This window comes from Peromyscus maniculatus, chromosome 10 (assembly GCF_049852395.1).
Source record: "Peromyscus maniculatus bairdii isolate BWxNUB_F1_BW_parent chromosome 10, HU_Pman_BW_mat_3.1, whole genome shotgun sequence".
NCBI classification, from domain to species: domain Eukaryota; kingdom Metazoa; phylum Chordata; class Mammalia; order Rodentia; family Cricetidae; genus Peromyscus; species Peromyscus maniculatus.
In genome coordinates this window covers 65226774-65234124 of record NC_134861.1, presented here as the reverse complement: position 1 = coordinate 65234124, position 7351 = coordinate 65226774, and the positions used below count along the sequence as shown (strand labels likewise).

General features: G+C 41.0%; 1 pseudogene; it reads right to left on the bottom strand.

Annotated features, from left to right (window-relative positions):
* Window positions 1–4742: 4742 nt before the first annotated feature.
* Window positions 4743–6145, bottom strand: LOC102906412 (ribosomal biogenesis protein LAS1L-like; annotated as a pseudogene).
* Between the last annotated feature and the right edge of the window lie 1206 nt (window positions 6146–7351).

Sequence of the window (7351 nt, the reverse complement as noted above, 5' to 3'; positions counted from 1 at the left end):
TTTCTTCCCTCCCAATGTTATGTTGTTGACAGCATTAGGAAGTAGGGAGTCGGAGAATGGAAGTTGAAGTAGGGAGTTGAAAGTCATAAAAGCACAGTCTCCATGAAGAGTATCAATGCTTGGATAAATAAGAGCCCCTAGAAAACTGTCTTAGGATCCTTGGCCATATAATGCCAAAAGAAGAAGCCATCAAGTTTGAATCTGGAAACAGGCTCTCATTAAACAAGGATGGTACTAGCCCTCCCATGGGTGTGAATCATTCATTTTGTTTTTTGTAATCTTTCTGTGGTATTTTTTTTTTTTTTTTGATTTTTCAAGACAGGGCTTTTCTGTGTAGTTTTGGTGCCTGTCCTAGATTTTGCTCTGTAGACCAGGTTGGCTCTGCCTCCCGAGTGCTGGGGTTAAAGGCGCACACCAGCACCACCTAGCCTGTGGTAGCAGCCTGAATGCACTGAGACATCTTCATTAAATGCTTTTAATAATTAAATTTTTATATGATGACTAAGAAAGAAAAAAGAATCCTGGGTTGTAGTAAAATAACTGAGACATGGAAACTGATTAAAGAAGTATGAAGTGGCCACCACTATGGTAACTTGAAAAACAATTAATAAATGAATACTTTATTAGAATCCAAAATGTAAGGTAAGCAAGAAGACAGATCAGGTTAGTTCTTACTGCCATCAACTCCAACAACCTGATTTTATCTTTGTGACCCACAAGGTAGAATGAGAGAACTGACTTCTGAGAGTTGACTGTGACATTCACACTCCTCTGTACATGAAGATAAATAAATATTTATTAATGTAATAAAAATTTTACAGGGAGAAGTCAAGTATAAAATATATTCTTTTGAATTCATACTAATATAAATATATATGGTTTATAAGTAAATGGGCAAAAATTAGTTCCAATAATTTGTGTAGGTACTGTGTTCTCAAAGAGGTATAGCATGATTTTCTACTCCTAAAATGAACTGTACACTGTGACTTCCTTCCACAAAACACAGTATGAAAAGGTGGCTAGATGCTCACATCAGAATGGAAAAAAAAAACTGATGAAAATGGACACTTAAGCCATGTGATCAGGGTTAACATCAACAATGAGAAGTTGTGTTGATAATAGGTATGCTTGAGAGAGTATGATGAAAATGGAATTTGATCTCTGTGGTTTCCCTTCAAACACACATAATCGCAGTTCAAGCATGAGGTAAAGATTTACAGAATTCATAGGGAAGCACATCCTATGAAAAAAGCTTACCAATATGATAAACTGTCAAGATTATAGAAAACAAGAAATAATTGGAAAGACTTTCACAGCCTAAAATAGCTACAAGAAACATCACAACTAACGCATTGTGGTATCTAGGATGGAGCCTGGGAATGAGTGAAGTGGTATTAGTAGAAAACTAACAAATCTCAAAATGGACTTTACTTAATGCATGTGTGTTGCTGGAGGGCTTCTCTCCAGGTTCCACCAAGCCCCACCGTCCCACAATCCATGTATAAAATAATTACTCAGATGCTTATATCACTTATAAACTGTATGGCCAAGGCAGGCTTCTTGCTAACTGTTCTTATATCTTAAATTAACCCATTTCTATAAATCTATACCTTGCCACGTGGCTGGTGGCTTACCGGCGTCTTTACATGCTGCTTGTCCTGGCGGTGGCTGCAGTGTCCCTCCCCCTTCTTCCTGTTTCCCCAATTCTCCTCTCTCCTTGTCCTGCCTATACTTCCTGCCTGGTCACTGGCCATCAGTGTTTTATTTATATAGAGTGATATCCACAGCATTTCCCCTTTTCTTCTTTTTTTAAAAAGGAAGGTTTTAACTTTAACATGGTAAAATTACATATAACAAAACAATTATCGAGCATGAATTAGTTACAATATTAAAGAAGATGTCCTGTCTATCTTATATTTGTGAGTTTAAGGTTTTATATCTAACTTATCTTTTATCATAACTGAGGAAATTACAACTATCTAGTCTTTAACCACATCAAAGACCTGAGAAGGAACATAATGGTACCTGAGAAATGGTAGATGAATGCAAGCAACTTTCGGGAATCTTGTAAGAGTAGACCAAGACAGCTGGCAGCCTGGACAGTCACCTAATGTTTCTCAGCATTGTAGGTGCATTCAAATTGGCTACAGGCCTAGAGTATATGACAGACCATTTTCATAAGCAGGAATTCTGAAAGACCATCTTACCCTGTCTTGGCAGAGTACAGTGGTAGCTTTCCTTGTGTCCCACTTGTCCAGAAAGGACAGCATTGTATTTGTACTGTCAGCCGTCAAGGCAAGGGCAGTTCTTTGCCCAGTAGGCCATTTTGTGCCAAGAAGACAAACTTCTAAATGGAAATGTCTTAGAAGCCCAACATTCTCTCCGGATCAAATTGGTGCAGCCAGGAACAATTGTGTTTCATGTCAACAGAATTTTAAGTTATTTAGATGCCATATTCTCTAGGTCTATGAAGTGTTTGAAGATTACCTATCTATCTGAAATATATCTATGTATACCTAGAAGACTTAACTAACATGGCTACAAATATGATTATCATAAATGACTAATTATTAGTCTATTTTTTAATTATCCATTACAATTTTAAATGAGTTACATAAACATAATACCTCAAACAAGAATAGAAATGTATATATACAGTATAACAAAATTAACTTCAAGTTTGTATCAATAAACTAAAATTTATACCAATGTAAAACATTTTAAACATAAACTAAAATCTATACCAATGTAAAACATTTTAAACAAATTGTTCTTTAAAAGTAGGTTCATTAATCTACCCTTTCATCTTATCATCTCTATATCCTATATATCTATATCATATCCCCTTTTCTTTTTTAGAAAGAGATCGCATTTATAATCAACCTGTTTTAAATAAAAATATTGGTTTTTCTCTGTCCCACACCAGAGGGCTCTTCTGATTTGGGACAGAAGAATCTCAACCATTTTTTTTTTAATATGTTTGTGTTTAGAGGGGGAGTGAGCCAATTCCACCTCTAAAGCCAGCTTGGTATATTTGGGAATTTGGGCGTAGCATCTCTTACTACTTCCTGCTGGAGGGGGGCACTGTATCTTATGGTGACACAAAGAAAATTTTAGGCCTATGGGGTAGTCCGTGAGGCTGTATTGTGTGAACCAGTTGCCTTGAAACCGCTCTGGATGTTAGATCATCTGGGCCATGGTGTCATTGGAGATCTTTCAGGGGGTCTTGGCTGGTCAAACCTGATGTATCTTAATCTGGAACAAATCCATAGCCTCTGGCTTTCTGTGGAAACAAAAGCAGAACCTCTTTTCCAAAGCAACATATCCTTAAATCCAAATTTTGAAGTCAAGGTACCTTTAAAATATACATATTGGTTTAATTTAACATCTTCTTTGATCAAATGTTTTTTTTTTTGTAGTTAAAAATCCCAAAGACAACATAATCCAGATTCTCTGTGTAATATTCATCTTTATGTGGCTTTTTATATTAATTTATTTTTTTTGTCTCTTTGAAGCCTATGTATATTTTACACACATTGTAAACGATTTTATCTGAATCAGTCTTTTTGTGAGCCTATTGCTTTAAATTGTAGCCTTCTAAGCCTGAAACAGCACTGTGGCTGCTGGCTCCACCCCCTTCAGCTTTTCAACATGGCGGTGGTACATTTTCTCCAGCTCTGGGAGTCATCAAGTCTCAGAAATAGTGGGTCTACGCTTTTATCAAAGCAGCGTGTAGCCCAGAAACCTCTTTTTTTAAAAAAAAAAAAAAAAAAAATACTAGTAAAGACTAAATCTACCACACAGCGTAATGTGCCACTGGCAGACGCCTCATTCCCACCATACTGCGGGTCAAATGCACACGCCAGGAATCTGCCAGTGTTCAAACCTGCGTTTTGCAGTGTCTAGCTGCCCGTATGAGACAAGAAGCAGGAACCTGTTTTTGGCTCTGTTTAGAATTGGTTATTAAATATTGTTAGGTTTAAGGTGGAAACTCGAGCCATTGGGCGACATTTGTTGCTGGAGGGCTTCTCTCCAGGTTCCACCAAGCCCCACAGTCCCACAATCCACTTATAAAATAATTACTTAGACGTTTATATTACTTATAAACTGTATGGCCATGGCAGGCTTCTTGCTAACTGTTCTTATATCTTAAATTAACCCATTTCTATAAATCTATACCTTGCCACGTGGCTGGTGGCTTACTGGCGTTTTTACATGCTGCTTGTCCTGGCGGTGGCTGCAGTGTCTCTCCCTCCTTCTTCCTGTTTCCCCAATTCTCCTCTCTCCTTGTCCTGCCTATACTTCCTGCCTGGTCACTGGCCATCAGTGTTTTATTTATATAGAGTGATATCCACAGCACATGTGTATCCATGGATTTACTTAATAATGTGGGTATATGAGCATATATTTATTAATCTTGTACCATATTAGTATAGATTATAGGAATATAGGAAATCAGATATAGAGTACTATTCTTGCAACATTTCTGTAAAACTAAAACAATCATTAAGTAGTTTTTATTTTATCTTATTTTATTTTTACCATGACAAACTTCTGTTTATTATTTTTCAAAACAAAACAGAAAATCTGGGGGGAAATTCAAATGTCCATTGTGGTGGATAGCTGAACTGATGTAGCTGATCTGAACTGTCTCCCAGGTTGTCCAGTCTGTACCATGGATGGACTCTGGAATGAGCTGAGACTAGAGCAGGACTGCAAGGACACTTGCATCAGGATAACCATCAGAAGAGCCACAGGTCTACTTTGAGCCCACACAATTGTCTCTGGTTCCAGAGAAGGCCCTCCAAGTTGCCGCTGCTGGTGCTGCTGCTGCTGCTGCTGCTGCTGCTAGAGTTGTTGCTGCCTCCACATCTCAGAGTACCACTCCTGGACTTTAAGAGGTTCTAGCTGGTGCTCTAGTACAGGTTGGTCTAAAGGATACATGGTGTCGTAATTATCCAACATAAGCTCTGTTGGGTCCTCAGTCTGACCTGGCATTAGGCCTAGAGGGAATGTACCCCATCACACATCTTCAGAGCTTGCTTGCCATGATGAACCTTGCAAAGCTTCACTTTTCTGAGAAATGATCCAAGTATTCTCAAAAATGTAGGATTCCTTCATGAGGGAGAAAGCCCAACTCCATTCTGTCTTCACTGTCATCTTCATCATCAACTTCATCCTCATACACTTCCTCTTCTTCCTCTTCTAAGTCATCATTTTCCTCTACATCTTCCTCCATGTGAGCCTTGCAAGACCTTTTGCTCCTCTTCATTCTCCTCCTCCTCCTTATTTTCCTTTTCCTCCCCTTGCTTGGCATCCTTAGAGCTGGCTTGTTCCTTCTGTTGAATATTTTCTCCATACTCACAGTTGGCACCTGATGGTTTTAGGTCCTGATGTAAGATATCCAATGTATATGGACTTTTCCCAGTGGAAGAGGGACCTATGCTTGTCGTTGCCATGCCGTTCTCTCCATTCTGAGTATAAATGGAACAGACACACAGCAGCTTCTCCTGCTCCCCATCTGGCAAGACCTGTCCCATGGCTTTGAAGACTAGCTGAAGGAGTTGGGGCCTTGCCCAGCAAGGTGAACCCAAGCAGAACTCAACCACCTGGGGCCAATCAAGGGAAGCAGAACAACTGAACAGCCTCCAGCTCTTTCTTGCCTCCTACTGGCTTGCAGAAAACCTCCAAGCATTCCATCCAATCTTGGTGTTGGCCCCAACACTTCAACTTTCTATCTAAGGATGTAGGTAGGCCGGATCCCACAGTTCTCCGAGGTAGACAGACTCTCAGAGAACATCCTTTCCAGCAGGGCCTGTGTGAAGGTCTGGGAGAGCAGGACCTTGAGCAGGGGCTGCCAGGACTTAGAAAATGGCTTTGGCACCAAGATGTCACTCAAGTCGATATTTTCTTCATACACTATCTGCAAAGCTGACAACTGCTCCAAAGTGGGAATGAGGAAGCTGTACTCCAGAAAAGCATCCAGTACAGCATGCCTGTTCTCCCATGTAATGCTCTTGAGTTTTTCAGGATAAACATGGGGAAAGGTTATTCCACACCTTAACAGCCTGAGGTAAATGCCTATATTTCTCCAGCACCTTAAACTGCTCTTCATATGAAACCAGCAATTCTCATGCCTTTTCATACAACTCCTTACGTCTTGGAGTTGCTTCTAGATGAGAAGCTGACTCTTTATTGCTTGCATCATCCTCGATAGTCAATTCATCATCTTTGCCATCATCCCGAGGCTCTGGTTTCCCTTCCATTACGTCATCAACAACAGTTTCACCACCCTCTTCTTGATGTTCTTCTGTCTCAATCTGGTCCTCTTCCAACCCCCAGGTTGTCCTCCAGTTGATGGCTCCAGTATGTCTTCTGGAGCCAATTCAGGACAAAGTAGCAACCTTCACAGTAGTCATTTATATGGGGCATTTTCTTGTGGGTTACTTGTGGCGAAGTTCAACAACCCAGTCTGGAATGTTCATCTGCTGAGCCAGGTACTTGAGGTGGGGGTTATCATATTTGGTCTCCTCTCTGAGATAAGACTTACAAACCTGACCAATACCATGCCATAGAACAGTCTAAGTTCATCTGTTCCTAAGCCACCAGTTACTTCCATGAGCTTACATCATATCAGGTCAGCAGTAAAAGCCACTGCCAGAGGCATTCATTGACTAACCTCTTCCTCCACACTGTAATATGGTTAAGTGTGTACTGCTGCAATTTCTGATCATCACAGAACAGATAAACCTTCACTTGATCCCACTCAGCCCTGCTCAGCCAGGAGACTACAATACTGCCAGGACATGGTGGCTCAGGCTGCTTCTCTTTGAAGGGCTGTTGATTCCACCCATGCCACAAGTGGTCCAACTCCTAGAGACTAAGACCAGGTCTAGTACTGGATTCCCACCAGAAATGAAAAATGTTGTGTGTTGCGTGGTTCCATAGCCTTCACGCTAACATCATAATTTTTTTTTAAGTAAATTTATTTTACAACATCATTTAGTTCAACATAATAGCCACAGATTCCCCTGTTCTCCCACTCTCACCCCCCTCCCCCTCCCCCCACCCCAGCCCCCATTCCCACCTCCTCCAGATCAAGGTCTCCCCCGAGGACCGGGATCGACCTGGTAGATTCAGTCCAGCCAGGTCCAGTGCCCCGCCTCCCAGACCGAGCCAAGCGTCCCAGGATTCAAACAGCCAACTCATGCAACTAGCCCAGGACCCGGCAACAACACACAGCTGCCTCCCAAACAGATCAAGCCAAATGACTGTCTCACCTTTTCAGGGGGCCTGATCCAGTTGGGGGCCCCTCAGCCTTTGGTTCATAGATCCTGTGCTTCCATTCATT